The sequence below is a fragment of the Nuphar pumila genome, chromosome 13 (assembly GCF_984573655.1).
Source record: "Nuphar pumila chromosome 13, dmNupPumi1.hap1.1, whole genome shotgun sequence".
Classification (NCBI taxonomy): Eukaryota; Viridiplantae; Streptophyta; class Magnoliopsida; order Nymphaeales; family Nymphaeaceae; genus Nuphar; species Nuphar pumila.
In genome coordinates, this window is record NC_143261.1 from 58,224,584 (window position 1) to 58,238,357 (window position 13,774).

General features: G+C 33.8%; 1 long non-coding RNA gene across 1 annotated transcript; it reads left to right on the plus strand.

Annotated features, from left to right (window-relative positions):
* Positions 1–7,130: 7,130 nt before the first annotated feature.
* Positions 7,131–13,111, plus strand: LOC149818475 (uncharacterized). Its single transcript, XR_016427462.1, has 3 exons — positions 7,131–7,253; positions 10,132–10,192; positions 12,991–13,111. It is a non-coding gene; the product is annotated as an uncharacterized LOC149818475 (long non-coding RNA).
* Positions 13,112–13,774: the final 663 nt, after the last annotated feature.

Below are 13,774 nucleotides of genomic sequence, written 5' to 3' on the forward strand. Positions count from 1 at the left end.
ATATACACTCAGCCCCATTCAAATCCCCATGGTGATTCCCTTTATCATATTGGCACCTCACAACATGTAGGGCCTCCACAGCAGTTTGCAGAATTTTCTACAAAAGGCACTATGCAGTTCCAATCCTGCCACCAGCCATGCATTGTTCCCCTTTCCACTTCGTCCTTCCCTCCATACCACCTGCCATGGGTGTCTCGACTACACCCTGATGTTACTACCAACAACCCATATTTCATTGCATATATAGTTGTTGATCTCATCCTCAATTTACAACAGTGATTCACATTTCTTTTCAACTTCTGTCTTCATTTCATTGCATATATATTTTCTTTGATTCATCCCATCTCATCTTGCTGTAGTTGTGCAATCCAACCCCTTTTGTTACCTACATATTGTCAATCGGTTGGCAGTTTCTATGTGATTTCACAGTATTTAGTACAACACTAACAATGTCCCTCTGTATGAATGTCTCTAAGTTAGTGATCATTGTAAACCTGTAAAGGCGGTAATTTCCAGCAGGTTGCTATGAATAGTTTTAGCAGTTTGTTACATTTTTTTTCTTTCTCTTTTCTTAGGGTATTGCATGTATATTTCAAATCTCTTTATTAGCCTAGAACCCTATATATATGCATTTTTCTTATCAAATATGATCTTCATTAGTACATGATATATGTAAAAGCCTCATATCAGTATGATACTTGGTGAACTTCCTTCTAGTTACATCTCTTATCCTGTGCTAACTAACCCTTGCAGGAGATATGTAAAATCTGTTGAAATCCCTCTTTAAATTAAGATTTCATTATCCCAATTTTAAAGTTGTGATAGCTAGATGCTGATGAGAAACATTTACATTTCTTGTTTTAGATAGAATGAATGAACATTGTAAACATCATGAATTATTTGTTCTTCATGCATTTTTCCTTTATTTCTCAAAATCTCACAATGGCACGTGCACCATTTCGTAAGAGGTAAATTAATCCTAAGTTGATGATCCATATCAATGGCCATAGTCAGGGTGTGGACAAAATTTAGTATTTTTATCTTTTACGAAATAACACTGGATCCACATTGGATCCGTTTTCAAAATTCATCATATTTACTCAAATATTTTCTTCTTTTATCAGAATTTAACTTAAAATTAATTCAAAATATATACCAATGGCCATAGTCAGGGTATATTGAGAATTAATTTCATTTTAAATTCTATAAAAGCACCAAATGTGTTTTATTCTTCACCTGAATTTAAATACAGATTATTATATAATACATTCAATGACCATAGTCAAGAATGTATTATATCTTCAATCTTGTTTTAATTCATTTAAAGAATGGAATAGCTTTTCAAAATCCAATTTCAAAAATTTAAATTCATTCATCATTTAGGATAGAATTGCATCATATTTTCAAAATTCTTTTTTTTCAAAAACTCCAAGTGATGTAAATACCTTCCTCAATCTATCTTCAATTCTTATCATTTTTAAAATTCAATTTCATTTTTTAAATCTCAAAGTTCAATTTAACTTTGAGATTTCAAATTCATTTTATATTCAAATTAAAATCAGATTTCGAAGTTCAATTTGACTTTGAAATTCCAAATTCATTTATATTCAAATACTCCAATCAAAATCAAAGTTCAATTTAACTTTGAGATTCTTGATTCATCTTCTGAATTTAAACTCCAAATCCATCTTAGTATCCAGAATCCAATTCCACCTTGGATCTCAGACTTCAGATCCAATTCCTCCGTAGGATCCAGAATCCAATTTCTCCTTAGGATCTCAGACTTCAGATCCAATTCCTCCTTAGGATCCAGAATCCAATTTCACCTTGGATATCAGACTTCAGATTTAAAATCCATCTTAGGGTCCAGAGTCCAATTCTACTTTTGGATCTCAGATCCAATTCCACTTTTTGGATCTCAGACTTCCGATCCAAATTCCATCTTAGGGTCCAGAGTCCGATTCTATATTGGATCTCAGACTTCAAGATCTGAATCCATTCCAAGATCCAAAATCCAATTTTCATTCCCAAGTCCAACTTCTTTTCAAATCCAATTCATCTCCAGATTTCAAATCCAAATCCATCTACAGATCATTCCTTAAATTCATCTCTATTTTTAATATCATCTGGATCCCTCAAATCTATTCTAAATTTCAAACTTCAAAATCTAAATTCAAATCCATCTCAAGTATTCATTTCCTTTCCTAAATTCAAGTTCAAATTCAAAATCCATTTTCCGACTTTGAAACTTCATTTTCAAAGCTTCAAATCATTCTTTCTCAAAATTAAAGATTTATTCTTCCTAACTCTGATTTACTTCGAAAACTTGGAACTTTTCTGATCTATCTCAAGTTCTAAAGTTAGATTCAAACATTTCTTCACTCCTTTATCAAGTTCATTTCATAAACTTGGGAAATTTTCAAAACATCTTTCAAAAGGAGCATACATTCTTGCATTGCACAAGCATGATTCTTTGTGCATTTAGAGTTAGAATAAATTCTTAGATTATATTTAGGCAAAGCAAAAGGCATAGATTCGATCCTTGGTTTGATTACCCCTGGTAAAGGCGCCAGGAACGGTCGAACCTCGTACCGACGAGCGAATCCCGTCTCTCCATTTTCCCGCACATTTTAAAAAACGGAGGCGAGTAATCTTTTAAAATCTTTTTCAAAAATCAAGGTCAAGTGAGACCGCGCAAAATAGTTCCTCTTCTCACTTCTTTCTTTTTCTCTTCTCTCTTCTTTTCTCTCTTTTATTTTTCTCCCTTCAAAAAGGAGGAAAATAGAGGTTAGAAAGGAAAAGAGAAGGGAGAGAGAGAATATTACGAGAGGAAAAATTTTGCGATGATCACAACCCTATAGCAACACTTGATCCAAAACCAGGATCCAACATGATGGGTTTGGCCATGTCTATGGATGCAAACCAGTTGTAGTTCTTACCTAAGTATAGACATGAATCATATCTCCACCATAACATCAGATCTTAGTGGTGTATGTTTGAATAAAGATCAGAATAATTTAGGGTTGAAGATCGGATAGGGTTAAATATACGATATGAGTCAGACATGTTTTCTCCATATATGGATCCTTTAAGTAAGATTCAAATGTACATTCATAATGGGATTCTGATATTTTCAATCAGTTTACTTTTGCATTCGGATCTCAAATTGATCCAATGCAAAATCTGACCAGATTATGTCTTGCATATAAATAACTTCTTTTTGTTCTATGTTTCGGGATCTAGTATCACCACATGTATTTTGGATTTGGATTCAACATTACCTCATCGTATTTGAATTTAAATTTGAATTTGAATCTACTGTTTAAATTTGGATTCAGATTCGGATCCTAAAAGATCTAAGCCCAGTTCTACCCGTTTGCACCAATGTCAGATTCGGCCTGATTCATATGGAATCCGTTCTCAGTCAATTCAATTCAAAGAGGCCGATTTACCTATCATTTCAAACTCTGTTTTAGTATTCTTAATAGATTTTTAACATTTTAAATATTTTAATAACACGTGTCATCCAGTGGTGAAAAGTACGGATTCAATCCGATTCGATTTCATTAAGAGTTTTTTTCTTGAGAAACTGATTTTAACAACACTGGTTCGCACCCTATGAACAACGCTCTGTGAACTGTGATAAAAAGAACCCTAAACCCCAGCATCACGTTTCCTTACGAATCCCCGCCAAAATCTCTTTCTCTCTCTGTCTTTCTGCAGAAAAAAGAAGGAAGAGGAGGTTGTCCCCCCACCCAGGTACTCTCTCTCTTCTTTGTCTCTTCTTCTTCTTCCGTTCTCCATCTTCTTCTTCTCTTCGTTCTTCTTCTTCTCCTTCCTCTTCTTCTTTGAGTTTTACTTAATTATTTGGTTTTAAACTTTAGTTCTATATTCCTTGATTAATCGAATCTCGTAGTAATTATGTTTATGTATAAAAATTTGTTGTGTATTGTGTTTTTATAAATTAAGCTTTCAAGAGAAGACGTCCTGTCCTAATTTTCATAAAAACCATGTATGCATGCCTCATGCCCATATTGTATCCACGTTCGTGGACATAACCTTAAATAGATAGTTTATTTGTTAGATACTTACAAAGATCAAGGTGCTGCATTAATGTTGTTTTTACATATTATTCTCATATCTTTCGGTATTTATTTGAGTTTTTTTATTTCTCATTATTATTTCTTTTATTTATTTGTGTTTTTAGATATATATATATTTTTTTAAGTTTTTAAAAATGTGTTTTTAAGGCTTGTGCTTTACTCCTCTCTTCATATTTTAGTGGAACCCTTCTCTACGCCCCATCGCTTTTCAAAACATGGTTTACATCATTGTTTCGGTGAAGATGGTGTCAATTGATCGATGTTTATATGGTTATTCTGGGGGAAAAGTAATTTTGTTGTGATCATCTTATATAGTGATTCTATGTCTGAATCATTGTTGGTATGGTTATTTGGGAGAGTGCTTATTCTCTTAGTCATTGTTTTAGGATCACTAGTCGAATGGAACGTGTTCAACCTAGAACTACACTAATTTGAAGTTTTTGATGGATAGCGTAAAAGGTGCGCTTTTGCCTTGAGGCGCGTTAATGAAGCGCAAGTGCCTGTGAGGCAATAGGCTCTCGATTTTTGAAAGAAGAGAGAGGCCCGATTGTTTAGGGCTCTCTCGCCTCTGCCGAAAGGAAGAAGAAGAACCCTCTCGTGTTCTTTCAAGAAGAAGAGGAAGAAGGCCTTCTCTCTCTCTCTGCCGAAAGGAAGGAGGAGGAAGCCGGAGGTCTCTCTCGCCTCTGTCGAAAGGAAGAAGAAGAAGGAGGGTCCATTCGGTACGTACCCCTCTCTCTCCTTCGTCTCTTCTTCTTCTTCTTCTTCTTCTTCTTCTTCTTCTTCTTCTTCTTCTTCTTCTTCTTCTTCTTCTTCTTCTTTTCTTCTCCTCCTTCTCCATCTTATTCTTCCTATGCTGATCTTCTTCTCCTTCCTTCTGCAGATCTTCTTCTCCTCAGGTTAAAAAAACAAGGGAGGCCCGATTGTTTAGGTCTCTCTCTTTTCTTCTTCCGTTCTTCTCCTTCTTCCTCTGCCCAACTTCTTCTTCTTCTGTTTTTTTTTTCCTTCTTATTGTTCTTCTGATATTCTTTTTCTTCTTCCCTCCTACTTCCTTTTCTTCTTCTCCCCCTTCTTTCCTCCTCGTTTTTCTTCTTCCCTTCCTCTGTTCTTCTTGAACAATCGGGCCTGTTAATCAGAAAATTACTTTGTTCTTGTTAATTAATTAATTAATTATATATTGATTTAGTAATTCATTGATTTGTTGCTTATTTATTAGCTGCATGCTATTTGTATTATATAATTGTGTTTGCTAAGTATAACTATGTGTGGTGTATAGCATTATGTTGTCCTTTATACAAATATGTAGAGTGGTTCTTGCTAGTTATTGTGATTTTTGGTCTTGTTCCTTGGTTAAATAATCACATCTTCTTTGTTGGATCGGTTAAATTATTGCATTGTAGTCATTTCTTTGAATTAGTTTTATAATTTAGTTTAGATTGTCCACTTAATATCTAATTATATATTAATAGTACATAAATGATGCTTTATTTTGTTTTTTTATTTGGTCAAATTTTTAATATTTTTTGTGAATCTTACGCCTTGCTTCATGAGTGGGTCTTACGCCTCAACACTATTCACAACATTGATAAAATCATAAGGCTGAAGGTAAATTTGGACTCTTGATTATGCATTAAGATTCGAAATCAGTCAGATTTAATAAATGGGACAACCTAACTGTGAAAAATTTAAAATCTATGATATATATATATATATATATATATATATAGAGAGAGAGAGAGAGAGAGAGAGAGAGAGATGGGAACCTACTAAATGGACACAGTGCTAAATGAAACATGCTCTTAGATTTTTTGTGCTTTTCGAAATTTTGACTGTACAGATGTGATTTATATGCTTGTTTTTATAGGAATCACTTCTTAGAGCATTTGACTCCGATGCATGAATAGGTTTTTATAAGGTTTCAAAAATCAATAGCCAACAATTTTTCATAAATTTTCGAGCCTCCAAATACCATTTTTTTCCATCCAAAATGCTTGATCCAAATTAGGATTTCTAGTAAATCAATCATGCTGAACACATCTATGGGGTTGGAATTTTGAAAAAAAACAATGGAAATCCAATTGCATGTTTCATTTAGCATTGTGCCCATTTAGCATGTTCCCATCTCTCTCTCTCTCTCTCTATATATATATATATATATATATATATATATATATATATATATATATATATATATATATGAAATGCATCCAAACACTATTTTTCCAGAATATTTAAAAAATTGAAAAGCAGAAAATCCAGAAAAGTGAATTTATGAATTTTGCATCCAAACATGCCCTTAAGGTCACCAGTTTGTTTATGCAATTGAAAGCAAAATAGATCCAATTGGAACTTTTTTTTGAATTCATTGTAGGGATGTATGCAAAAAAAGAGAATAGTGCTGCTCTTAGATAATGCCTAAGAATGTCTGCACCTCATATTTTGTAGATTATGTGTTCCATTTATAATGAAAATTTTGCCTGAAAATTTCTTGATTCCTTGGAATTAGCTTTCAATTCCACATGTCGAACATTGATAGAGTAGTTATGGGAAGGCTGTTTCTTATGTAGGTAAAGTTGCAACCAAGAAAAATTGAAAAAGAATATCTTATCTGGTTGTGAATTCAAGGAGATAGATCTTGTCTTTTATTGAATGAATCTTCATTTTCTTTATGCATTACAAGCGTTTTGTCATGGAATCTCAAGCATTTCGTGTTTGAGTTCTCAGGTGCACTAGGGACCCTTTGCAGTTTTGACCTGTATGCTTTGTTTCTTGCTTCACTTGTTAAATATATTACATCATTTTTTCTGAAAGTTAATATTTGCTTCTTGCTATTCACTCAATAAAAATATTGCATCAGTAGTTTTTCTAAGAATCAATAGTTGCTTCAGTTTTTTTTTCTTTTTTAATTTGTTCATTTCTGTAAGTGCATGGATGTGTTATTACAATGCATTAGATTTGGTTCTTCATTTGATTTAGCTCTGGTTTTGAGTCTTCTTGACGTTATGATGTATTGTTCTCATTTGTTTTGCTAGGAAATGGGTAAACTTGGGAAGAAAGCACGGAAATTTGCTCGTAAGAATCTTCAATCTGTGCTCAAGAAAAAGCGGAAACAGAATGCTTTCAGGAATTCTTTCAGGACAAGAAGGGCTTTTAGTAAGGCTCATAAATCCAAAATCCCCCCTTCATGTCTTCTTTAAGCTATTCAAGGTTGAATGAATTTGCTCTTTTGGTTTTTATTCGGGATACTTTCTCTCATCTCTCATCATGGATGTTAAAACTACTGATATACAAGATAACCATGACTAGCTTTGGTGAATCACGCACTCAATTTAATTTTGCCTTCCAAATAAGAGAACTAAGTCACCCATTTGATTATTCAATATCTAGTACTTTTCTCACTGCATGTATTCCATGATCAACCGGAGAAATCTTATGAGGTTTTTGAATCAGTAAATACCTTTTCTAATGAAAGAAAATTTGATTAGGATCCTTAATATGGTTGAATAGGTTTAACACAAGAAATTTTCTATTGCAAAGCTCTGAGCTAGTTGGGATATGGTGGGTCAAGCTGCTTACAAGTAGCTCAGGTCTGGCAGTTAAAAGCTTCATTAAATTTTGGACGGCAGACTGAAAGTAACAAATGTTACCAGTTTGAATATTTGCCAACAATTTCAGATAAAATAGTGGAACATTTCTCTCTTCCATCTTGGAGCAAAGAAACTTCAGATCCTTGAGCTTTGCTGGGAGCATGTAAAAACATAGGTGTTTATCCTTGGACCAATAGGATAAAGCCTATGTCACAGGGATTCGGCTAGCAGGGTGCCGCACTCGCGTCGACGCGACTCGACGCGGGTGCGGTCAACCCGACCCTGGGTGTGTTGACCGCACCCAGGGTCATTTGTGTCCAAATTTTTTATTAAATAAAAAAATGTGTCCAATTTTTTTATTAAAAAAAAATTGGCCGGGGGGAGCCCCCGCCCCCCCTTTCTGCAAGGGCAAAAACTCTGAATCAAGCTCCACAACTCATCCGCTCGACCCCTCCCCTGCACAAAGAGGGCGTAGGGAGGGGGCTCGACCCCTTCCCTGCACAAATTATATATATATATATATATATATATATATATATATATATATATATATATATATATATATATATATATATATATATATATTTTTGTCGCACCCCCGCACCCAAGTTTTTTGAAAGTGCCGCACCCGCACCCGCACCCATGTGACATAGGATAAAGCCAACATAAAAAAACTTGGTACCAGGAAACTCTTGGTGAGGAAAAATGTCATGATAAATTAAATTTTTTATTTTTTGGAAAAACTCTAGGAAATATTAGCATGTGTAAAAAGTTAGAAATATGGGCAATATATTTAAAAAAATTAAAAATGATTTATTATGTTGATATCATGATAAGACCATTATTGGAAATATTGCGACTTTTTATAGTATAGCAGATTTTGTAAACGCTGCCATGTTTACAAAATATTGCCAATATTTGTAACTATGATAAAAGTTAAAACCAATTAAGACTATAAAAATATATAAAAACATAAAGAAAGACATAAATTTTTTAAAAAATGTCTTTATTGGATTAATTGATTTTTTTGTGGACCAAGCCCTATGGATATGATCCATATGGTTTGTTCAGTCAAAAGCAAGTTTTAGATCGTCCGACCAATTATATAGGTAGATCTTTTAAGGGTTTCAAATTTTATGGTTCACAATGTATTGAAATTTCAAAATTGAAAAATTCATGCTTGTATGTCCAAACCAGAGTTATCAGAAGTGCCATAGGGCATGGGGAAGTGTGTTTTGTAAGCGTGAAACATGGCGCTTCTGAAACGTGCTGGGAAGTGCCAAAAAAATTTAGGGAGTGGGAAGCGCGCTTCCCAATTTAGGGGAAGCTCGTTTTCCCTTTTTTTTCATTTTTTTGTGTTTTTATTTTTCTTTTTTTTTGCTTCCCCCTCACTTCCTAGGTCGCTTTCGGTTTGCTTCCTAGTTTTCTTCCAAGACGATTCCTGATTCGCTTCTAAGTCGTCCTGCTTTTCCCGCTTCCTAAAATTTTGAAAATCCCTCGCTTCTCGCTTTTGCTTCTCAAATCGCTTCCTCGACTAGCAACTCTGGTCCAAACCACTCATGATCTTTTCAAAATATTGCTGATATTTGTTACTATGCATAAAACCAGTGTTTAATTTTGCATTGTAAATTTGAATGCTTTGAAGTTTGCGATTTTCAAGTGGGAGCAATCTAAAGGCCGTTTGGATATTAAACCATCTAAAGAATGGTTAAGTTTTTTGGCCGATTGATCAATGCGGGCAATGATAACAGTGTATGACATGAACAAGTATAGTCTGCCTCAAAGTGACTCCATTGTCTCTGCTCTTTAGGTATTCTGGACAAAATCCCTTTCTGGATGATATCACACCTCATTGATATCCTTTTAGCCCACGGGTTATGGTTGCTTGAAGTTGAAGATTAGCAGCAACTTGATTAAGGTTTATGTGTCTTTTTCATGCCCCCCCTGATGTAATCTTTCTACCTCCTTTTCAGTCTTCATGACTGGCTCAGGCCCTCAATGGGAAGCCAAGCAGAGAGTGCCTTGAGGATCGATACCATACATTGAATGAGCTTACATATAACGTCTTTAGTAGTTCATTAGATGTTTAAACATTTATATTATTATTTTAGTAGCTACAAATATTTTTTCCAGAAAATAAATGATAATTCCGCAAGTGTCATGTTGCATGAGGCCAACAATATTTTTGCTAATCTAACTGCCTGCGCTATTGCCTTCTTTTTGTAGTGTTCATAGGCAGTTGCTTCATAAGACATCGTTTATTAGGAACTTATCTCTACATCTAAGTTGCCCTGCTTGGTTTGTGTTTGCGCTTCTGTTCACTGAGTGGATTGTGTAACAAAATGTTTCCAAGTTTGTATAGTTTTTAACTAGACTTTTTGTTTATTTGCAAGCATTGATTAGGCCACCACATTTAAGCTCTATGGTTGGTTCTGTTATTGCAGGAGATAAAGGTGTTGTATATGTGAACCATCCAATCTCCTCAGATGCACAACCTGTAGAAGAGTAAGAAAATGCCACTATTTATTTTCTTTGCTATCACTTGCTTTAGATTATTTTTCTGACATCAACTTGCTTTAAATTGTTAGACATGCCAATATTGAATGTTAATTCCCATCAAAATTTACATCCCTTGTAAGATTGTTTTTCTGTGTTTTTCTTGTTTGGTTCCGCCTTTGCAGTTACTTTTCTTTATATTAGGATAAAACTGTACACTTCTACTGCTTAATACATGATGTAAGATTGAAGTTTGCCGAGAATCAAAGTGGCACCTGTGCAATTTGCCTTTTCTTGTGCAGCCGATAGTTGACAAACTCGTGACTTGGATCCGGATTGCCTGACCCTTGACTTGTGAGTCAGCAGGTTGACTCGGTAATTTGGACAAGTTAGGACATGATTTTTTTAGTGTTAAGATATGGAAAAAATCAAACTCCAAACTGTATAATCACTAAATTTATTACATGACATCAATGACTAAGCTATATAAGTATTCAACTATACATAATTGTTGATATTATGATTTAAAAATAGATGATTCTTTGTAAAAATTATCCTTTTATAAGCATTATGCACTAAAACCATGAAATGCATGACAAAAGACACATAAGTGGCATGCGGATAGGTGGTCCTGAATCGGTGACCCAGTTGGGATCCGATCCGGGTTGACTCGGGCGATTCTCGAGTCAGCTCTCTGGGTTTGCCAACTATGGTGCAGCCACTGCATTTTATATGTAATATATCTGTCTATTTATGATGGATTCTAGTTGGCTGCTTTTTCTGTTTGTTGTCAATAGCATCCAATTAGCCTCATTTTATATACATTTGAAAACTGTCTTAAGCTCCTCTTTGAAAGGAGACAAACTAAAACTTTTATAACATTTATTCTTTTGCTTCTGTTGTCTGTGGCTTCTTGTTCATTTTTGTCGTGTAGCAGTTGTATTCTTGTGTTTTCTCTGTGCTATTGTGTAACTTGGGTATATTAATTTATTACCTTCTGTTTATATTTCCAAAATAAAATCTGCCATTAAATGGTAAATGGCATATATTGATAATCTGTGTTCTTCCACACTTTTATTGAAAAAATCTTGGCAAAATGAATAATTTTTTAAAAATTTATAAACTGAAGTTAAAAATATGTAAAAAAATTACTCAAATGCCAAAAGCAATAAATATGTCTCATCCATTGTTTTAAAAATGAAAAAGAAATGAAAGATGGGAGAGTCCAGAGGCCGAAATAAATACTTTCTTGCTTAGGATTAAGTTACATTCAGTATTTATTGCCATTGATTAGTTAGGAGAAAAAGATTAAGAGAGATGTGAATGATAAAATAGGATTATCAGCCAAAGTTTTTTAAAATCATTTATGAAACATAAATTATGATATTTTAATTTTAAATTATCACAACATTTTGAAAAATATCGTGATATTTTAAATGTTAGAACTGATGAAAAGATATCATAATATTTTTTTAAAATATCATGATATTTGTGACTGTGCTTATACCTTCTTCCATTGCCTTAGTTTTCTTTTACTGCAAAATTCAATTTTATGTTTTTATGAAAAACAGCTGCATTACTTGAGTTTTATCCTTACATACTTGTAATCACCATTGATAGCTGCTAACTTTTGTTTAGTTGCAAACTATGTTGTCAAAAGTGATACGTGGTTACCTAGTCAACTGGTACTGCCTACCCTACTTGTGTTCGCCTAATCCTCCCGGAGCCAATCCCTAGTTAGACAGCACAGAGTAGGATGACATTGTTTTTTATTTTTGAGGTCTTAAATTAATCCTATGCACTTAATTCCTATATGCTGTTTTTTGTGCTTATTTTCTTTATTACTTGAGAAAAATGATTGCTTGGGCCTTGTTAGGGACTGTTGCAATCGGATTGATGTCAACATATATTCTTGTTAAAACCCACACACATACATGTGCACACATGCATACACAAAAATTTGTGAGTCTCTATTATAGCTCAATGTTTCCAGAAGAGATGTTCTTGTAAGAGTAAATATTTAGTGCTATGCTGCTATTATGCATTTTAGAGCATACTAGGATCAGCATAGAGAATCTAGTACAAGACTAATGTGTGTTGCCAATTTGCCCTTATCTTCCCTTTTTAAAAATTTTCACAAGGTCTATTATGTTCAATGATAAAATGATTCTGGGGGTGCGCTTCTTAGGAGCCTTAGGAGGTCATTGTTAACATAATTCCTGCTTGCATGAGTAATTAAAACCATTTTCTTCTTCCTAGGTGTTGATTAAATGACATAATCGATGTCGATATTCTTTTTAGAATAATTTCTAGTGTATCAGTTGAAATTTTGTGTTGATTCTAGTGGAGTGGGTATTATTCTTGATCGTAAAGATACCGATGCTCGACTTTGGAGAGCATCACACAATTTCACTTTCGCCCACTGATTAATTGTCAAGCATTTCACAATTTACTAAGTTCTTTCCTCATTCATGTATGTTATTCAGGAGCTTCATTGTTTCCATTGGTTAATTGTTAAATGCAATTGAGTTTTCCAAATAGTCTGAGTCATATATTGCAAGTTTATATGACATGATTATTCAGGAGGTAGTGATGCTTTTTCAGTTTCCAGAAAGTAGCGAAATTTTTTTACTGAGATTCTAGCTAGATTATGGGCGTAATATCTTTCAATGTATTATGGAATTATCTGTGCGCATACATTTGTTCCATTTTGTATAGTTGTCTTAAGGTGAGGCAATTAATTAACGATTTAACTTGAAATGCAAGTGTTTATGTTCATATATAGTTATGCTCATCATTGTTGTCAGATATCCTGAAGGTATTGTAAATCAGGCGCTCGACGACATTTTTGCAGATACTTTTGGTAATGATGTTGACAATGATTCAGTTATAGATTCAGATTCGAAAAGTGATGGTCTTCTTTCTGAGGTAATGTCATGCTCTTCTAAAAATCCGGCCTCATCTTTTTCTAATTCCTTATTTATTTATGAAAGAGTTCTGAATTCTGATATTGGTTTCAGGATTTGAATGGTTCTTATCTTGTTAAAGATGGAAGTGATGATAATTCAGGTTGGAACATAATTACAACAGTGAAATTTGGTGTTTGAAATATCCTAAATTTTTGTTTTAGTAAAATCGCAAGAGGATATTTTTCAATATAATTGTTGTTGCTGTAGATGAAAGCTACCATACTGCTCTATCTTAGCAGAACAAGACAATTCAAGTGGAACTCGTGAAGCAGAAAAGTAAGTTAGATCGGCTGAAGAAAAAGGTAAGAACGACCTTGTACTTAATTAAGACCTTGAAATGACCATAGATATGAAGCTCAACATGATGGTATGTCTAACTAATATAAACATGTAGGGTTTGTTTTAAAAAAATTCTCTCCTATTTTGAAGACAAAAAAATTGATGGCTCACATTCATCATTGTAATGCACTTAGTTTTACCCAAAATGAACTAATGCTAGGGATGTCAATCGATCACGTTTGAGTCAGGTATCTGAAAAGTACAAATCTGATTAGTTGAATCGGTATAGCAAATGAATCTGATTAATAATCAGATTCGGATGCAGTTTTCAGATTTTCATTTG